Source organism: Odocoileus virginianus, chromosome 3, assembly GCF_023699985.2.
Source record: "Odocoileus virginianus isolate 20LAN1187 ecotype Illinois chromosome 3, Ovbor_1.2, whole genome shotgun sequence".
NCBI classification, from domain to species: Eukaryota; Metazoa; Chordata; class Mammalia; order Artiodactyla; family Cervidae; genus Odocoileus; species Odocoileus virginianus.
This window is the reverse complement of record NC_069676.1, coordinates 81,820,449-81,842,822: the sequence shown is the minus strand read 5'-3', so window position 1 is coordinate 81,842,822 and position 22,374 is coordinate 81,820,449. Positions and strand designations below refer to the sequence as shown.

The window sequence follows — 22,374 nt, the reverse complement described above, 5'->3', positions numbered from 1 at the left end:
GAGAGTGATATTTGAACCAAGACTTGAAGGACATGAGGGGACAGTCATGAGGTTGGAGGAGGAGTACTCCAGGCAGAGGAAACTGAAGCCTGGAGATATACAGGAGCCCTGAGAGGTATGGAGGAATGGAAGGAAAACCGACACAGTTGGGAGGGAATTTATGAGGAATAGAGTCTTAACAGCCAATAGTAGGAATATTAGAATGGCAATGGAATCATCATGTAGGCCATTGCAAGGGCTTTCCTCTGAATGAAATGACAGACTAGTGGAGGGTTTTACCCTAAGGAGTGACCGGGGCTGAGCTACATTTGAATAGAATCTTTAGTTGCTGAGTGGAGAATAGCCCGGTAGATGGCAAGAGTATAAGGAAGAGCAATTCAAAAGCTGTGATAAAATTAAAGCTATTTTGAGTTTATTTTTGTATTTGGTATTAGAGAATGTTATAATTTCATTCTTTACATGTAGCTGTTTAGTTTTCCTAACACACTACTGAAGACACTGTCTTTTTTCCACATATACATATTCTTGCCTCCTTTGTTGATGGTGTGGGTGTAGTTCTCAGCTTTGTATTCTGCCACATTTGTGTTCCGCTTTTGTGCCAGTACCATACTGCTTTGATTTGTGTAGCTTTGTAAGATATCATCTGAAGTCTGGGAGCCTGATTCCTTCAGCTCCATTTTTCTTTCTCAAGATTGCTTTGGCTATCTGGAGTCTTTTGAGTTTCCATACAAATTCAAGACTTTTTGTTCTAGTTCTGTGAAAAATGGTATTGGTAGTTTGTTAGAGTGGAGAAGGCAATGGCTCCCCACTCCAGTCCTCTTGCCTGGAAAATCCCATGGATGGAGGAGCCTGGTGGGGTGCAGTCCATGGGGTCGCTAAGAGTCGGACACGACTGAGCAATTTCACTTTCACTTTTCACTTTCATGCATTGGAGAAGGAAATGGCAACCCACTCCAGTGTTCTTCCCTGGAGAATCCCAGGGACAAGGGAGTCTGTTGGGCTGCCGTTTATGGGGTCGCATAGAGTCGGACACGACTAAAGCGACTTAGCAGCAGCAGCAGCCATTTGTTAGGGACTGCAAACTCAATGTCCATTGATGGATGAATGGATAAAGATGGGGTATATATACACTATAGAATATTACTCAGCAATAAAAATGAATGCAGTACTGTCAATTGCAGCAACATGGATGGACCTAGAGATTATCATACTAAGTGAAAGTAAGCCAGATAGAGAAAGACAAATATCACCTGCCATCATTTATACGTGAAATCAAAAACCTGATAAAATGAGCTTTCATACAAAATAGAAATAGGCCCACAGATATCGAAAACAAACTTTTGGGAAATAGGCCCACAGATATCGAAAACAAACTTTTGGTTACCAAAGGGGAAATGAGGGCAAGGGTAAATTTGGAGTTTGGGATTCACATATTGATAAATATATATTACTATATATAAAATAGATAATCAGTAAGGACCTACCGTATGATTTAGAGAACTATACTCAATATTTTGTAATAACCTATACAGGAAAATAAAAATCTTATATTTATAGCTGAATCACTTTGTGGTACACCTGAAACACAACATTGTAAATCAATTACTTTAATTAAAAAATACATTTAAAAAATGAAAAAAAAAGGTGAAACTAACATATACAGTGGGAAGCAAAAATTACTATAAATAACTAAAGAATTAATTTCTAAAAACTAAAATTTATAAGAAGCTTTATCTCACAATTTTTAAAAGTTCAAAAGAAACTCTATATTTTTTAGCCAGTTGCAACGTTAACAAATATAGTAGTGTATGTTGGTTAGCATATATCTAGTTTTCAAGAACTACTGAAGAAAATGCATACGCATTGACTTAGTAATTGTCATTCTAGTTATTTGCCTTAAGAATTTAGAAATTTAAAAACTAATATTTGCAACAAAGATATTTTGTCACTGTGTTATTTAGTCCACACACTTATAATGAACAATCTGAAAATGAAATTGAGAAAACAATTGCATTTATAATAGCATCGAAAAGAACAAAATACTTAGAAATAAATCTGACAAAAGTTTAAAACTTGTACACTGAAAGCTACAATGTATTGTAAAAACAAATTGATGAAGACTTAAGTAAATAGATTTCTCATCATGGGTTTGCCAACTTAATATTGCTCAGATGGCAGTAATCTCTAAGTTTATCTCAAGATTCAGTACAATTTCCATCAAAATGCCACTTGGCTCTTTTGTAGCAATTGACAAACTGGTTCTAAAATACATATAGAAATGCACAGGGCCCAGAATAGCCAAAACAGTCTTTAAAGGGAAGAACAAAGTTGGAGAACTCAAATTTCCCAGTTTCAAAACTCACTTAAAGCTGAAGTAATACTGTATCATACAAGCCCAGGGTACCTCCATGATACATAGATAAGTCTAATTAAAACAGGATTCCTGAAATAAAATTTTTTATTTATGGTCAATTGAGTTTAGGCAAGGATGCTAAGACATTTCAGTGGGGGGAATGAATACTTTTAATGATTTGTTGAGAAAACTGGATATATACATGCAGGAGAATGAATTTGGACCCCTACTTTACACCATATACAAAAGCTAACTCAAAAATTATTCAAATACCTAAATATAAGAGCTACAATACTTAGAAGAATGCTTAGAAAAAAATATGAATGTATACATTAGTAATCTTGAACTTGGCAATGATTTCTTACATATGACATGTAAAGCACAAATAACCAAAGAAAACCTTATTCAAAGTTTAAAAAGTGTACTTTAAAAAAACAATTGTGCTTCAAAGAACACTACCAAAAATGTGAAAATACAAACCACACAATAAGAGAAAATATGGAAAGCCACGTATTTGGTAAGAGTCTAGTAGCCAGAACATATAGAGCTTCCCTGGTGGCTCAGTAGTAAAGAATCTGCCTGCCGATGCAGGAGACCTGGGTACGATCCCCTGGAGAAGGAAATGGCAGCCCACTCCAGTATTCTTTCTTGGAAAATCCCATGGACAAAGGAGCCTGGAGGGCTGCAGTCCATGGAGTTACGAAAGAGTCAGACACGACTGAGTGACTAAACAACAATAATCCATAACATATAAGGGATTCTTAAAACTTATATCATTAAAATACAAACAACCTAGTGTAAAACTGGTGTACATTACTGGTGGGACTCTAAAATGGTTCAGCCACTTTGGAAAACATTTTTTTCAGTTTCTAAACATGTTAAACTTAGACTTATCATATGACCCAGTAGTTCTACTCTTAGGTATATATCCTCGAGACTTGCTAGTAATGTACGTCCACTCAAAACATGTACATGTGTGCTTACAGCAACATTGCTCATAACAACCAAAGAGTGGAAGCAATTCAGATGTCCATCAGCTGCTGAATGGATAACAAAATGTCATATATTCATACAATGGAATATTATTAAGTCATAAAAGTGAATGAAGTACTGATGCATACTACAATCAAGATGAACCTCGAAAATGTTATGCTATTAATGAGTGAAAGAAATTGGTCACAATAGGTCACATACCGTATGAGTTCATCAACTAAAATATCCATAATAAGCAATTTCATACCTGCAGAAAGTAGATTAATGCTTTTCAGGGGCTGGAGGCAGGATTTTTTTTTATGAAGTTCCTTTTTAGGTGATAAATGTTCTAAAGTTTGAAAGTGGTATTGGTTGCACAACTATGTGAACATATTCAAAGCTGCTGAGTTGTATACTTTAAAATGGTTAGTTTTGTGATTTTTTAAAAAATTAGAACTTAATGAAGCTGAGCTAAAGAAAGGGAGAGGGACAGTTGTACTAGACTACCTCTACATAAGGAAGTATCGAGTATATATTATGTTGCCCAGAAAGTAATGAGATGCTGTTGCATCCATAAAGCAATACTAGATTTCTCTGAAGAAAGCATAATCAAGAATAAAAAGGGAAACTGCTTAGTTGTGGATAGAACAGAACCAGAATGCAAAAATAAGTATAAGGAATAAAGTGAAATTAATCCAGAAACGTCTAAATATTAAGAGTTCCAGAGAGATTAGGGGAAAGGAATGTAAAGGAGTTAATAGAAGACAGTCTCCTAGAACTAAAAGTCTTAGTGTAATTCAAATGAGCCCACCAAGGATCCAACAAAAAGGATAAAAAACAATCCCCTTTAAGTCATTTTCTCTTAAATTTTAGATACTGTTGGTAATACTGGTTACCAACAAATGAACTTAAATTCTTCCAAAGAAAGTAGTGAGATACAAATGACAGACATCAAAATGGCATCAGCCATCAGACTTATAGAGCAGTATTGAATGTCCTAACAATGAGGGATTATCTTCCAACTTCTGAGGGTGAATACATTTTCATCTAAAATTCTGTATCTAGGTAAGCTACCAAGCAAGTAGAAGGATAATGTGAACATTTTCGTAATACAGTTCTTCTAAAAATTAACCTTTATCCATCCTTTTTTAAGTTACTCCAGTATATTCTGAAGAAAAATGAAGAATCAAACCACGAGGAAACAGGGATTCCTATTCACAAGGATGGTGAAAGGAGGTGTTCAGATGGTGGTACTATACCAAGTCAAAGCAATAGAGAGATAAAAGAAGGAGGCATATAGGAAAAAATTAAATAGAGCAACTAGATTATTTGGCATATGTATGCTTTTGAAAAAGTTCTAATAGCTGTTTGAAGCATCTGTGGGAAAAAGTGGCTAGAAAATGATAGCTAGACAATTATTCTCCAATTGAAATAAATAAAATGATAGCTAGAAATAAGAAACAAAGCAAAGGTGAGATGAAGTAATTATTTCTGCTCCCTCCCACAAGAAGAAATGTTCTACTAGAAAAGAAGCATAACTAACAAATTGGTACAGCAGTAATGACATTTTCATACTCATAATGATGGAAACATTGACTACCATTAATAAAAATTATGACATATATTCAGATAGGAGGTAGTATGGAAATCATGTGAAAACTAAATCCTCAACATAATAGGAAGTGAATAGTGTCTAAAATTTATAAATTAAAAAACACCTAGAAATATAGACCAGTTAAAAAGACTCAATATGGTACTTGCTGAAAAGGTAGGTTGAGAAGTAGGGCGGTACATGGCAGGAAAATACATTTTTTTGTTAAAGGCTGCAAACTGCTTTTGTACATATTGATGAAACTTTTTATTTTTAAAAAGGAAAACTGGAATCATTTGGAATATTTGAATAACAAAATGGCCAAGCATGTCAAATATATACCTTTTAATCAGGTCAAAGAGTTCCTTTTTATTAAGGAAAGTTTCATGTGTACAATAGTATATTAATAGTTCTAATTCTGTGTGCCCCATAGCTGGCTTATTACCAAAAGTTTAGTTTCCAGTCATCCGCATAAGGTTGGGTTCTCTTAGCCATTTCGTTCCTGTCCCTCCCTTTCTTTCTGGTAACTGCTACTCCCTTCTCTAAATCTGTGTGTTTGTTTTTGTTTGGTTTGGTTTCTTCATTTATATTCTTTCTTTACTTCCTTGGCTTTTAAAAATATTGCATAAATGAGTGAAACCATATTGCATTTGTGTTTCTCTGCCTGATTTATTTCAGTTAGCATAGTACCCTTAAGGCCATTCATGTTGTAGGTCTAAATATGATGTATTGTACAATCAGTGGAATGTCATTTTTATTGAAAATGAGTTTTCTTTCTTAGAACATGAAGTAATGCTTTGGTTAATCAGTAGTATCTTAGATATGATAAAATAAATATTTTGAGTATTACTGTTAAATACATTTTTAATGACAGATAATTTATAAAAATCAATCAGATATTAAGCCACAGATTCTGTCAGAGTTGTGGCTATGGTGGACAATTAGAAATATGTAATGTAAAAGGAGAAGTAGGCACAACAGTCATAATGATACAAAGGTATCATGGAATGAAGAAAGAAAAGAGCAAGAATCAAAATAGAGTTGGCAATGAGATGCTTTTTTTCAAATGCATATAAATATATGATTGGAAAATGAGAGTCCTCTGTAGATGCACTGAACAGAAAGGAAAAAATCGAAAGATGAGAAAACCATCTGGAAAGAATTTTGGAAAATGCAAATTACTTAATACCAAATAAAATTAAAATCATTTATAACTTTCTGGACAAACAGGTAAATATCTTTTTTCAGCAAGCTGATACTGAGGGATAAATCTCTCTAATGTACAAAGGGAAGAATCTACAATGGGCATCCAGTTAAATTTGCTACAGGAAGACAGGATGGTGACTTCATAGAACTTATCAGGGCTTATAATGTTGCTAGTGATAGTGAAATGGCAGAAGCGTTCTTCAATGCAACCTATTCAGCTTAGGTCTCATAATTTTTCATATTCTACTGTATGAAGCACTCAGTTCCCCTACTGGAGGCCACAGACTGACAAGGAGCCTTTGGATGATGCAATCGCAGAATTGGAAATAATGAGGAAGGAAAGTATAAAGATTCTACAGTCAACATGCAATTGTTACATGAGAAACTCATAATATGGACTTCAGCCACCCAGGGTGACAATGAAGAACAGAATAAATAAGTATTACAGCATGTGGAAAATGGAAATCACTGCGTCATCAAAGCCAAAGGAGCAGTCACACTCTGACTAGCCCAACCATGCTCATTCCCACCCCTCCAAAATCTCCATAGTCACTAAAAATAACCAAATCTTATTTTTACATTTGGGTGCAGCATAGGTTTTATCCTCTAATTTCTTTTAAAAAAAAAACTTCCAAGTGTTTTGAGGGCAAAGAATAAACCTTGGTGAATTTTACTAGTCCTCATTTTAAGGTTCCTCAAGACACCAAGGCACAGGCTTTCTCAAGGTCTCTATACTATTGCCTCACCAATGGGAAATATTAGGAATAGATAGTCTATTTTAAAAAATTAATCTTCCTAGTAACATAAGAATTTAGGAGAAAATTTTATTTCTGTAAGGAATATGAGATAGTATATCTCCTTTTTAAAATAATTTCTTACTGAGTTATATATTGATATTTACAGTTAACTGGTTGTTTAAATTGAAGGTCTAGTAGATATGACTTACTGTATTTATTGTAATAGTTCTATTGTCAAAATTTTTCTGAAATGTGCTGAAATGTTACAAACAACATGGCACAGATTTTTGCTCCTTTTACCTTATTTCAAAGTAGACTGATGTAGGAACCTGTACTAAAAACCTACACCAATCTTCAGTCCCTTATTGTTATTTTATTATTTGTGTGTTTTTCCTCTTTCCCTCAGGAGCATAGCAAGCTGTTTGGGGAATGAATAGACCTCAAAGGTGTAGGAAATAAAGGGTATAGTGTCTGTGAAAAGTGAGTTAGCTTCCTAGTTGTGTCCAACTCTTTATGACCCATGGACTGTAGCCCACCAGGCTCCTCTGTCCATAGAATTCTCCAGGCAAGAATATTGGAGTGGGTAGCCATTCCCTTCTCCAGGGAATCTTCCTGTCCCAGAGATCAATAAAACCTACCTAAAGTGGATTTGCTTTTTATTATCACCATGCTGAAACAATTCTAAACAATATTAGTGATAAAACTTGCTTCCACCTAAAATAATCTTGCTTTTGTTCTAAATATTAATAGCTATTGCAAGTATGGCTGAGTTTTTATATGTGTCAAATAAGAACAATTTTATTACTTATCCTCTAAACAAAGACAGTGTTTTCCTTAGATGTTAATTCAAAGAGCCTCAGTTACAGTTGCCTCCCATATAGGTGTGCATTTAGCTACATGCATTTATTTGGAGAGTAATTTCCTAAGGTTACAGATCTTTGACTTGCTTCCAGCACTGTTGGTGTCTTCATCCCCTAAGATATCACATGTTGCTGCCTTCAAAGAGTAGACTCAAAATAAACAATGATAGTGCAATGATTATAAAGACAAAGAAACAGAACTTGATTTATCTCAATTCTATCATTCTGTGACAACATGGAGTTTTTATTTGTGCTTAAAATATTTAAGAGGGCTTCCCAGGTGGCCTAGTGGTAAAGTATGTGCCTACCAACGCAGGAGACGCAAGGTTCGATTCCTGGTTCAGGAAGATTCCCTGGAGTAGGAGATGGCCACTCCAGTATTATTGCCTGGAAAATTCCCTGAACAGAGAAAGGAGCCTGGCGGCTACGGTCCGTGGGGTCACAAAGAGTTGAACACAACTGAGTGACTGAGCAGCAGCAGAACATTTAGAACTGGAACAGTGAGCAAATGAAGGATAACATTTCGTAAATGCAAATTTTATAGGTGTGAAAAATGTACATACATATGCATGAAATATATTTATTTCATCTTATGGTTCTTACTGAAAATAATTTTCTCAGATAAAGGAGAGAAGGTATTTTTAAATGATCTACTCTGAGGTCAGATAACTAGAAAAACACCAGTGACCACTGCTGCCCATCTTCCTTGCCACACCCCTTTCAACTGGTATGTGTAACAGAATGCTGACTTTGATTAGCAATAGATATGATAAGGGGACACATATTCAGAATCTTACTGTTACTGAAACAAAGCATCAAATCCACATTTCACTTCAGTGATGCAAAACCAATTTTAGAATACCCCTGAAGGGTCATAACAAAATCATAAATAAGTGTAAATAATCAATTAGTATATCAAGACATATGTAAAACACAGACCTATGTATGTGCTTTGTGCATCTTATTTTATGTATCTTCTTGGAAAAAAGTTTAAACATCCTTTTATTTAGCTTTTAGATGAAAGAGGAAATTAAAACTGAAAAAAAACTGAAAATCATAACATTCAGAAGTCAGTGGCAAGGAGAAGGGGCTACATAGCATATTTGTGAAATGTAGATAAGATAGAACTGAAAGAAAAATTCAGGAGTTTTAATGTCTTTATTGGGGATAAAAGCATAAAATGACAAATTAAAATTTTGGTTCAAGTAACTAGTGGGAATATTAACTCTATATAAAAAAGAAAAAAGAAAATAGGATAAAATAGTTGTAATAAGTATAATAAATATAAATACATTTATATTGTAATAAATAAAAATTTAATTATTAATTTAGAAGAATTAATAATGTTTGCCTCATACAAATTACTAAGGAAACAGCAAAAGAAATACTTATGTAAATGGAACTAAAAATATGGAAAGAAAAAAAAAAAAATGGAAAGGCAGGAAACATAAGGAATATGCTTAAACTCATTTGCCATCAAGGAATTGCAAAGTAAAATAAGAAAATAAAATAATTTTCTATTGCATGAGCAAATTTTATTACTGATAACAGCAAATGATAGAAAAGCTGAAAAAAAATCAGATTTCTGATACACTGTTGATGAAATTTGAATTAGTGCAGCCTTTTGGAAAAAAATTGTCAGTACTTATCAATATTACAAGTGATATACCCTTTTGATCTGACAATTTAATCTAGAGAAATTTATTTTACAGAAAGATTTGTTCACATGTTCACAAAGATATTTGTATAAGAATATTTATTACATCTTTATTTATAGTAAGAAAAATAGGAAACAACTTAAAAGTCAGTTAACTTGGCATTTTATCTATGGAATATCATTCTGTCACTAAATGGAATGATACAGATCTGTATGTAGTGAAATAAACTCAAAATACCTTATTCCTAAGCACTTTATTAAGTGAAGAAAGCTAACCCATGGGAAAATGTATACTATGATCCCCTTTTTGGAATTTTTTTTTTAACTTAAGTAAATATGTATACCCATCCCTGTAAATTAATGCATAGAAAACAATCTGGAAAAACACACATCAAACTGTTTCTTCATGGTGTGGCATTGAAATTGGGGTAGGGAAATAGTAGAAGACTTTTATTTTTCATTCTATATGATTTTGTATTATCTGCAGTTCTTTCAAGAACGCATTTATGAAAACTGTGCAAGTGTGATATATAGACTGATAGATAGCCTTTAAAATTGGTACAAAGGATAGTACAAGTGTAGTAAATGGAAAACAGTCCAGAAACTAACAATGAAGACAGGATACTTGTAGAAAAATCTCTGGAACCAGCTTGCCTGAGTCTAAATCTCACAACTATGTGATCTTGGGATGGTAATTAACCTCTTTGTCTCAGTTTATTCATCTGTGAAATAAGGGTGGTTAATGGAACATTACCCAAGTGAATATGTGTAAAATCCTTAGACCAGTGTCTAAGCATGTATAAAGCACTCCATGCATATATAAAAAGAACGTTAGCTATTCTTGGTAAAGTCAATAGAGGAGCATTTGCCAAGAAGAAATGTTTGATATTCTCAAATTGGAAATGGATGAGAAATGAAAGGAAATAACTGAGATGTTATTTTCACATTTGAAAGGACTAAACCAAGAGAATAGTCCTCAGGTTAATAAACAGCAAAAAGTGGGGGGCACCAAAAATGCTGATACCTTTAACTAATATGCAGGAAAAGAAAGAAGTGATTATAATATAGATTAATTTGTGAGAATAAACTTAAAGGAAATGTTTTCAGAATAAAAGTGTTCAGTATGTTTGTAGCCTTGCATGACATTGGTCCCGTCCAAAATGTCCTTAAGACATTTTTCTTGATAAGACATTTTGGTTCATGCCAAATGACCCTTGAAATTTGATCCTATCCAACATGTTCATGAGCATATTTGGTCTGTGCCACTTGGTTTTGGATAGGAACAAATATCAAGGACCTTTTGGCATAATGTTTTATCGACAATATAGACAGGACCAAATGTCTGCTAACTGTTGATTTCAATGGGAAAAGGAAGCAGTGGACAAAAGAGATGAAAGGAGAGTTGGGAGAGAAGGATGACTGGTGGAAAGTGACTCCAGAAGGTACAGAATCAGTACACAATAGATTCAGTACACAATAGAATCAGTACAAAATAGAATCAGTAGCACAGAATAATATGGTAGGAAATTATTTCCAAATAGGATTTGAAGCATGGATCCAGCATTCTGGAAAAAAAACTTACACAGAACTGTAACTCCAGAATTTGGAATCTGCTTTGAGAGTGCTTACATATTGGACATAGAGGAAAGGAGCAGTTGTCATGGTGGCTTAGGAGGTGAGTATGGCTATCAAACTGAATGACAAATTAGGGCATTAGAAGGACAGGAGGAAATTTCAGAGCCTCAGAACTGTTAGTGAAAGTTTTAAAGAATTATGGAGATATGAACGTGAAAGTGAAGTCGCTCAGTCGTATCCGACTCTTTGTGACCCCATGGATTGTAGTCTGCCAGCTTCCTTCGTCCATGGGATTTTCCAGGCAAGAGTACTGGAGTGGGTTGCCATTTCCTTCTCCAGGAGATCTTCCCAACCCAGGGACTGAACCCTGGTCTCCCACTTTGTAGGCAGACGCTTTACCATCTGAGTCATCCAGGAAGTCCAAGTGAAGATACGAAGGAAACTTAAATCTAGGTGTGGAAGCTTAAGAGTGTGCTAAATCAAACAGTTACAAGAAGCTCTGAAGTTTCAGTTAGATTTTCAAACTTCTTCAGCATAGGAAATAGTGACATTGGTGAGATGAACTATCTGCGTACATCTATAAGGGATGTAGATGTTCTGTTTTTGTTGCAGTTGTTTCTTTTAGAAGTTTGGTAGCATTTTGAATAGAGCTTTCCAGGTGGCTCCTGCCGATGCAGGAGAAGTGGGTTCAGTCCCTGGATCAGGAAGTTCCCCTGAAGAAGGAAACGGCAACCCACTCCAGTCTTCTTGCCAGGGAAATCCCACGGATGGAGGAGCCTGGCGAGCTACAGTCAATGGGGTCACAAAGAGTCGGACACGACTTAGCCACGGAACCACCAGCATTTTGAATACCATGTATTTCATTAATGTTAAAATGCATTCAGTCATAACACATTACATCTACTACTACTTTTTTTTTGGTACTTTGTTTTTTAATAAAATAGAACGTTTAATGTATTTGTTAATCCTCAAATATTAGTCTGTTTTTATAATTTGAAAAGAGACGTAGAGAAAAACCACAAACATAATTTTAGCAATGTCAATTACATCTAATTCTGCTTGTTTCTGTCATGTTCTAAATCCCTCACCAAGAGTTGAAGTATAAGGAAAGATGAGATGGGGTCAAGAGTGGGCATAGGGACAAATGAAACGGGAGGGGCATGTGACATTTATCCCTCCATGTACCTGACATGTCTTTCCCATGCCTACACTATTCTAATGGAACTTCTTTCCTCTTTGGCAGATGTTTTGGAAGAAAACAGATGAAGGGTGGACAGACCTATAGAGTAAGTAAAAAGAGACCCTGTATACCTTTGTGACAAGGAAATGTATTTTTGTGCATACATTCATGGATCCATGAAACTTTTAAGACTATATCTCACTTTAAGTAAACTCATATGAAAATAATAATTGATACATGCAAAAAAAAAAAAAAAAACCCAAAACAAAAGGTTATTGTTTACCTTAGAAAAGATTATTTCCTGTCATGAATGTTTTCTCTTGAACTTCTTTGAATTAGCAAGTGATCCCCAGGGCAATAAACCTAAGAATTGAGTTACAGTCCTTCACAAATGTATCATTATTTGCCCAAATTCTAAAAGCAGAAACATAGTGATGCAAAATGTGGGTCAGTAATAATTTTTTTTTCTTGATGCCATTCTAAATGCCATTGGTACTGAAATAGAGCATAAGTTGAATGTAAACCATCCAAAAATATATTTTTTTAAATCTATGAAATATGCACCCAAAGTATCTGAATACAAAATCTAACCTTTTTCCTCAGCCTCCCTTGGTTGGGGACGGGGGCAGCCGTTACCGACTTGAAGACAGCTAGTTTGCCCACAACTCCAGATTTGAATTTAGCCACTGTAGGGGATATCACCAAGAGAGTGTCAGTATAATTCACAGCAATGCGCATAAAACTAGCTTAGGGGTGGAGGCGGGCGGCGAGGGATAGAGGTTGAAGGGATTGAGGCTGAAAACATGGGCCCTGGCCTAGGGACACTGAACTGAAGGGACAGGATGGCCCCTGGGGACTAATCTCTAGCTCTTAGGGTCTATTGTAGGCAAGCACGATGATAATTTTACAAGCCTAATTACCTTTTTGGTGAGTAGAGAGGTTTTCCTAAGCTATTTATAAAGTGAAATTGGAAGAATTAATGAAGAGGAGGTTTCTGCTCAACAAGTGAATTGGCTGAATTAGAAGCATTTTCTGCTTTGTCATCTATAAAAGTCAAGAAAATGTTTTATAATATGCGTTTGAATATCTATTTTGTTTTTCTGATTTTAGATCTGTGTAACACTGAGAGTGGAAACTTTGCTTGGCTTTATCCCTTTTTGATATCTAATTAAACCTGATTTAGTGGAGAATTTATCAACATGCCTTTTCCCTCATATTTCATTTATGGATATGGACAGACACCCATTTTTACCATGCACTGTATGTTGAAAGATCAAATACATCAGCATAATTTAAATAAATCTGAGCCCTATAAATTCCCACTGGATACAAGACCACAAATGGAAACAAGAACAAGGGCATGTTCAATGACATTAAAATGCAACTAATTTAAAACACAAAGGAAATACATTTCTATGGAGCGCCTAATAAATCTACAGCACTCATTTCCACAAGATTTTAGTGAGCCAAATACCTCAGCAAATTTCAAGAAAGAATTACACATTCATAGCACAGGAAAAAAACATTTGTGGCTATGAGGCCACATGAACTATCAATTTCCATGCTTTGGTTTTGAGTTGAAAGAGATTCCAGCCAACTTCCTAGATTAGTAAAAATCGCTTGATAATTAGGGAATGTGCTAAAATAAACTAGATTTGAAGGTCTTCATTTACTTAATTCTTTTATTTGACTGACGGGTTTATTTCAAGTAGCACTGGGGATACAGAAATGGCAGAATGTTTTCTTGGGTATCTTTGAATTGATTACACCCGTAGATCATTAGTGTAATTGAATCAGTCTCCTGCAAAGATCGGATGATATGCAGAAACAGTCTTATTTTTATGGTAAGACAAATATATTTGTATACGAATATTACCGGAGGAAAAGAGAAGAGCAGCAGAATGATAGGAGAGTGAATGAGAGCTGGAAGAGAGAAAGAAGAAAGCGGTGATCACGTGGCTGGCATCACAGAGTGGTTCTGAGCCAAAACACAGGTACGAAGTCAGGTTTAGCTAAGGAACTAGCTAGAGCCTTTGTTTTCCCTCCTTATTACAGATGCTGCTTGTTTTTTTATTTGCTGGTTTTATGTTTGGCTGCGGGTCTCGGTTGCTGTGCACGGGCTTTCTCCAGGTGCCCAGAGTGAAGGCTGCTCTAGTCGTGCTGCGCGGGCTTCTCGTGGTGGCTTCTTGTTGAGGAGCGCAGGCTCTCGGGCGCGTGGCTTCTCCGGTTGCAGCTCACAGGCTCCAGAACACAGGTGCGTTAGTCGTGGCGTATGGGCTCAGTCACCCCATGGCATCTTCCCAGACCAGGGCCTGAACCTGTGTCTCTTGCCTTCCAAGGCAGATTCTTAGCCACTGGACCACCAAGGAAGCCCCACAAATGTTTCTCAATGCATAGTCTTCCATGTAATGTGAATCCCCATGTTTTCCTTTTTATTCCTCCTCTCATACCAGCCAATACTAAAGAAGAGACGCACAAGTAAGCTTCCCTTTATCCAGATACCTTCTTAAAAGTATCTCTGAGGTTTAAGAAAGTCAAATGTCCCTTCCTATGAGCACAACCTTCTGAAGTATTATCCGTGAACTCTCTGCAATTTCAAGGCCTTGATCTTTCCATTCCTTCAAATATTTTGTAAGTCATCTATCATCCACCAGGCACTATACTAGATTCTGGAGATATGTCAACAAAATAAAATATTCTGCTCTCAGGAGCTTACGTGCTACTGGGAGAGGGGAGATGGGAGAGAAGATACATAGTAAAATAAAAAGTAAAGCATTGATGGTAATAGATGCTAGGGAAAAAGACAAGTCAAGAAATAGGAGGTGTGTGTGTATGGAGGCTGGGGAAATGGTATAGTTTAAATAGAGTGGTCAAGAAAATTCTCACTGAAAAGTGTTGGATGGACACTGTAAAACATAAGGAGTGAGGTTGATATAAGGATGCTTCAAAGCAGAAGGAAAAAGGGGAATGCAAATTCTCAGAGGCAGATAGTGATTCTGGATTTAATTTTGGTAAAGATGGGGACTTGGGGATCTTGACAGAATTGTGTCATTATCTGATTTGCCTTTTAATGGCTCACACTTACTTTGAGAGTAAACAATTTGTTTACTCATTGAGAGAAAACAAATCTGAAGTTTTTCATTGGTAGGTGTAGAGTGGATGATATAGAAGTTAAAGTCTTTAGTACAGTTGCAGAAATTAAAGTCCTGTAAGTTGATGGGAATTTTCAATAGAAGCATATGGAAGAACAAATAGGGGCATCGATGGAACCCTGCTGGGTACTAACATGTAAGGGATGGAAAGAGATTAACTTAAAGAATCCAAGAAAGAACCTGTCAGAAAAGTATGAGAGGAAATAATCATGAAAGGTGAATACTGTTGAGCTTCACTAAGGACAGATGAGCTCAGACACCATGAATTTGTACTGACCTAAAAGTGGACTGAAGTATGGTTGTTTGATACATTTAGCAGTACTTCTGTGCCAGTAATAGCATAGAAGACTCATTGAAGAACTGGTTAATGTTGTGTTTTGCTAACCAGGTATGATAAACATTAACATCCACTAATTGAGATTTTAATGAGAGACAGTAGAGAGTATATTCAGCCCTGTGATCTCAGGTAGGGAAAAGTAAGTAAGACCCAAAGAAGGATAAATAATGAGGAAACAGGAATCAAGAAATGATGTGTCTTGAGAATCTGAAGAGCAGATTTAGTAGGATGAGCTTGAAAATGGGGATAGGAAAGAGTTGTGTAGAGTGAGATATGGGTGCTTAAGATTTTTAATGGGTAGTATAATATAGCAAAATCTAATTATATTGAACTTAAAAGTTGATGCCTTTGCTTAATGTGTCTTAGACTATAGGCAGTTTCATTTCATGATACAGATTTAACTATTCTCTTTTAACTTCTTTTGTTGTTGTCATAAAACCCCAAGTTAAAAGATTCTCTTTCAGGTGTTTTAGTTAGAAACTTCTGTTCTAGTGTATACCAACTGACCACTGTAAGCAAGACCGTGGGCCCCAGTGAAGGAAAGCTGCCTCATCTTGCAGAATCTTCTTTTCCCTAGGCTTTTTGCTGAGTTAGTGAATATGAACATTTTACACAAACTTACATAGTTTTAGGGAGTCCAAACCTCACAAAAAAAGTTTTGGCTGTGATTAGACCACTGAATGCTAGTTTAGTGTTTTTTTGGTTAAATAGTTTGGAATGAAGTATTCATACTCATTATTTAATAAAGTGAAAGAAAATCAGATATGTAAAGGCAAAGATGTTATTTAAATAGAAACATATTGTTTACTCTCAAATATGATTTCCAGAGGTTAGATGAGTAGATAGATAGATCTTAGTTTTAATTTTAAACTTAAGTTGAATAACTCTCTTGAAGCAAGGCAGCATTGTTGACTGCTTCTACTTGTACATCTCCAACTTTTCCTTTTTTTCTTTTCTTTTTTATTGAAGTAGAGTTGATTTTACAATGTTGTGTCAATTCCTGCTGTACAGAGAGTGACTCAGTCATATATATATACCTGTGCTTTGCGTAGTTGCTCAGTTGTGTCCACCTCTTTGCGACACCATGGACGGTAGCGTTCCAGGTTCCTCTCTACATGGGGATTCTCCAGGCAAGAATACTGGAGTGGGTTGCCAAGCCCTCCTCCAAGGGATTTTCTCAACCCAGGGATTTAACCCAGGTCTCCCACATTGCCGACGGATTCTTTACTGTCTGAGCCTCTAGGGAAGCCCATAAATATACACATACATTCCCTTTTATAATTTTCTTTTTCCATTATGGTCCATCACAGGACACTGAACATAGTTCTCTGTACTGCATGGCAGGACTCTATCATCCATCCATTCCACATGTAAAAGCTTATATCTGCTAACTCCAACTTCCCACTCTGTCCCTCCCTCAACCTTCTCCCCTTTGGCAACCACCAGTATGTTCTCTATGTCCATGGTTCTGTTTCTGTGTAATAGATAGGTTCATTTGTGTCATATTTTACATTCCACATATCAGTGATATCATGCAGTATTTATCTTTCTACTTCTGACTTAACTTCATTTAGTGGTAATCTCTAGTTGCATCCATGTTGTTGCAAATGGCATTATTTGGTTCTTTTTATGGCCTAGTAGTATTCCATTGTATTGCTAGTAAAAGCAGGTCACATGTAAATGTACCATATCTTCTTTATCCAGTCATTGTTCAGGGACATTAGATTGTTTCCAGGTCCTAGCTATTGTAAATAGTGCTGCTATCAACCTTAGTCAGTTCAGTTCAACTCTTTGCGACCCCATGGACTGCAGCACGCCAGGCCTCCCTGTCCATCACCAACTCCCAGAGTTTACTCAAACTCACGTCCATCAAGTTGGTGATGCCATCCAGCCATCTCATCCTCTGTCGTCCCCTTCTCCTCCTGCCCCCAATCCTTCCCAGCATCAGGGTCTTTTCCAGTGAGTCAACTCTTGCATGAGGTGGCCAAAGTATTGAAGTTTCGGCTTCAGCATCAGTCCTTCCAGTGAACACCCAGGACTGATCTCCTTTAGGATGGACTGGTTGGCTCTCCTTGCAGTCCAAGGGATTCTCAAGAGTCTTCTCAAACACACCTTTGCATTCATCTCATACGCTAGTAAAGTAATGCTTAAAATTCTCCAAGCCAGGCTTCAGCAATATGTGAGCTGTGAACTTCCAGATGTTCAAGCTGGTTTTACAAAAGGCAGAGGAACCACAGATCAAATTGCCAACATCCGCTGGATAATCAAAAAAGCAAGAGAGTTCCAGAAAAACATCTATTTCCGCTTTATTGACTATGCCAAGCCTTGACTGTGTGGATCACAATAAACTGTGGAAAATTCTGAAAGAGATGGGACTACCAGACCACCTGACCTGCCTCTTGAGAAACCTGTATGCAGGTCAGGAAGCAACAGTTAGAACTGGACATGGAACAACAGACTAGTTCCAAATAGGAAAAGGAGTATGTCAAGGCTGTATATTGTCACCCTGCTTATTTAACTTATATGCAGAGTATATCATGAGAAATGCTGGGCTGGAAGAAGCACAAGCTGGAATCAAGATTGCTGGGAGAAATATCAATAACCTCAGATATGCAGGTGACACCACCCTTATGGCAGAAAGTGAAGAGGAACTAAAAAGCCTCTTGATGAAAGTGAAAGAGGAGAGTGAAAAAGTTGGCTTAAAGCTCAACATTCAGAAAACTAAGATCATGGCATCTGGTCCCCTCTTCATGGGAAATAGATGGGGAAACAGTGGAAACAGTGTCAGACTTTATTTTTTGGGGCTCCAAAATCACTGCAGATGGTGTTTGCAGCCATGAAATTAAAAGACGCTTACTCCTTGGAAGGAAAGTTATGACCAACTGAGAGCACATTAAAAAGCAGAGACATTACTTGCGAACAAAGTTCCATCTAGTCAAGGCTATGGTTTGGTGGAATAGATGCTCCCTATATGAAAGCTATGCATAAAATCGCGACAAATGAACTCAGAGGTTCCTCTTCGTCACTACTCTCCAAGTGTCCATCTCTGATGTAAACCTGCAGAGGGAGAGCTTGGTAATTCCCTGCAACAAAGTGAAATAAAAATTGTATGATCCTCAAAGATAATGCTCCCACAAGTAAATCTAGCAGCATAGACTTCTTCTTTTTCATTTAAACCAAATGTCCATTTTCCTGTAGCATGAATAGAGAAATTATCAAGAGAAAGAATTTCTCATAAAAGTTTAATTAGATGTTATGAGAAATAAGCTAATAGAATTAATAAAAGGGAAGACAATAACAGGCATATTTTGATGAATAATGTCTACTAATGTGCTAAATTTGGAGTAAAATAAAAGTTATGCAAAGAAGTGGGAATAAAGCAGAGAAAAGAAAAAGGAACAAAGTTCTCGGAGTATATAAGAAAATGAAGGAAGGAATGAAAGACAGCAGTGAAAAGTAGATGTTGAAACAGAATTGAAAGTTCCCACCATTTTTAAAAACATTATTTAACTAATAACATTGAAAGTATTAATATTAAACTACAGGGTAATTAGTAAACAGATAAAGATATTTTATTAAAATTCTGTTTACATGCCACTGTATTTTTTAATGTACTACCATTGTAGTAGAACTGTCTATAATCTGTTTCTTTATATTATTGGATAGATTATTCCATATAGAGTTCCTATGAAAATAGAGTAATCATACAGTGTCTCAAATGCAGAGGACTCATTATATGTGTACATTAATGAGAATATTCAATTCTACTTGAATAAACACAACCATCATACTGAAATTTTAATATTTTCTGGATGCCTAACTATTCCACCAGTGATTTAGGATTACCCACTTATTTAAAGTGTAATTGGAACATCCCCCAAAATTTAATGATTGCTCCTATATTATAGCCATGTGCTCGGATTTATTCAGAGAGAGAACAGTTTCTGCAGCATCCTTTAAAAATAAAAAAATAAAGTATCTGATTGTGATTGCTGTTTTGTAGGTTCAGACATTTAATGCATTCTTCCTTGGAAAAAAATAACAACTAGGAGCAATAATCACAGGCAAAACTTTGCAACACCAATTGCCTTGAAAAGGAAACAAATATTTCCCCCACACACAAGAAAAAATACTGTCCATTCCTGTCAGCCTTTTCAACCTCTTTTGTGTTCCAAGAAATTGCGAGTAATGAAAACAGGGCAGAGCCAATCAAATGGGTGTGTATACTAGTGCACTGTGAGAGTTGAAAGCTCTGCATTTAAAATAAGGTTTATGCATAATTCATAGACTATGCATGTTTATGTAAATTACCAAAGGCGGAAGTATATATGAAACCAGAATCTGAGGTAAAATGACGATGTTATAATATACTGCTGGACTTGCATCTTGCCAATTCAACATACCCCCTTTATACTATTCTTGAAAATTACATCATGTGCCAGTTCACACTAGGAAACCTAATAAAACTTTGAGGCTTACACCCATAGTATATTTTTCAACATTTCTTTCAGATTCCGTTTATTATTAAACACTGAAACTTAGCCATATATAATTCAGACAGCCTGGGAATAAAGATGTACGTACATATTCCTGTTAATGGGTGTTATATAAGTTGAGGGAAATAGAAACAGTGCCTAGAAATTTTATTTAAAGATGGGGAGGTTTTAAATGTATGGAGATTTCCACTTTTAAAAAATGAAGGAAATGAACTCTTCCGTCACTGGAAACAGAGTCAGTGAATTTTGGAAGGTAAAGTAGTATTTGGAAGGCAACCTCCCACGTGACAGGGAACATTGGTGTGGCTTCTGGTTGGTGATATTCAGCTCAGACTCACCTTCTGGGTTAAAGTGTCCTTTCCAATCAGTCATTGTGGGCTGCCAGCAGAGAAGAGCTTATTTGCATGAGCTCTCCACCTCCTGGTCAGCTGTGAAAATCTTGGCAGCGTAACACTGCAATTGGCAAAGGAGTGTTTTAAAAAAAAATAATTTAATAAATAAGGGCTTCCAAAGAAAACACTGTCACAGAATTAAGTCCAGTGCACCTGAAATTCATTGCTCTGTTATCTTCTAAATTGTTATAAATACAGCAGGCATTTTGAAGTCACTTCTGTTTATTCCTTTCCTAATGTACTGTGTGAACCATTTTTCACATGTGTTAACATAGTATATGCAAATGGCGTTTAATGTGTTTTATTCACAGAATGCACTTAAATCATTTTGTGTATGGGAGGAAGCAGTTGCCTCCCTTTTGCATGTGAAACTGAAAAGGAGTACATATCACTACATTTCTCAAATAAGAGAAAATTTAAATGGAATGAGGAAGCCTACAGATGCTATAAGAGAAATTTTCTAGGTTTCTAATTCAGCTCTGTGTACCTTTTTCTCACTTCATAGACTTTTCAAAATCTGTTGCTGAATTTCCCTCCTTAAGAATTTTAAGCTCTTGTCATGAGAAACAGTTATCCCTTCCATTATTCGTGCTTAGCTCCACGTATCCTGTTCCTCTTAGAAATTAAAGGAAAAGCTCAGAAACAGCAAACAGTTACAGGTGAAGCAAAGAGTAATTTAAACATTTGTGCTCCATGTACTACCACACTAACAGAATAATTTCTCACACATCTAATAGTCATGTATTTTATTTATGGCTATTAAAGTCTTTCAAATAATTTGCAACAGAATTTATTTTAAATAGTTCTCATACACTAAACTACATAAATCAGTATGTTTTAAAAATGCAGAGTAGGTTAAATATTGAAAGTATATTAAAATTCCATTTTATATAGTATTAAATATGTAGATAAAAAGAACATCTCTAATTGTGATAAAAATAATGTGAAGAATGTGTACAGCATAATGCTTTTATTCTGCTAATTTATAGAAATAGGTCCCTAAATGGTTATTATTTTCATTCCATGTGTAGAATGACCAGGAAAAATGCTAGCAATTACTCGGTGAATGGTGTTCTACCCTGGCATGAAGCTATCGCTGATTTGCATACAGCATTGTTGGAGATGAAGCCTGTGACATCCAGATCATCATCAACACTGGGAATTCACACTGCTAACTACCTCCTCATACAAACACACACTGCCACTTATGGATCAAAGGGAGTGTTGCCACTGCGGTTCTGAACTATTAAAACACATCACGCTTCTGGAATTTTAAACATGTCTAGAGGTGGGGTCTTTTAGAAGGATGTTTTTTTCTTTTGTTATGTAAACAAAAGGAATTCTTTTAGAAACTTATTCTATGGAAATATTGGTCTTTTACCTACATTATCATGGTTTCCTCAAAGGAAAAAAAGGCATGTAGCACAACATTAAGATTTTAATTATTTGATATGTTAGTACCAAAGAGAGTGTAAATGTAGTTAGGAAGAAAATGTAAAAGTCTTCTTTAAATTTAAGAATAAGAAAGAAAAACTCAAAATGTAGATACAGTCCACTAATTTTTGAGCACTGTCTTTTAGTAGCTTCTGTGGTGACATGAGTCCACAAACATAAACTCAAATGAGGCAACTTTTATGTCATTTATCAAATAGATAGAAGAGAATTTTATTTTTAATTATTGGGATAATTATTATTTCCTTTGTGTTGTATATATAATCACTGATTGACTTATTTCCTGCTATTCATTCTTATTTACTAAAAAAAACAAAATTTTTCTCTGTGCATTTTAGATTAAGTATTTTAAATTTAACATAATGAGGGAATATGATTTAAATAAAAGCTTAATTGATAACAAAATAATGAATT

At 35.7% G+C, this 22,374-nt stretch overlaps 1 long non-coding RNA gene across 4 annotated transcripts in view; it reads left to right on the top strand.

Annotated features, from left to right (window-relative positions):
* The window catches only part of LOC110145537 (uncharacterized), a 143,850-nt gene that overhangs the window by 46,019 nt on the left and 75,457 nt on the right, over window positions 1–22,374 (top strand). For 2 of the 4 annotated variants that reach the window (XR_011486982.1, XR_011486983.1), the window contains exon 4: window positions 12,195–12,237. This is a non-coding gene — a long non-coding RNA (uncharacterized lncRNA). Of the gene's footprint in view, window positions 1–12,194; window positions 12,238–14,186; window positions 15,877–21,539; window positions 21,786–22,374 lie in introns of those variants that run through there. The other 2 variants (XR_011486984.1, XR_011486985.1) reach the window with 2 other exon arrangements.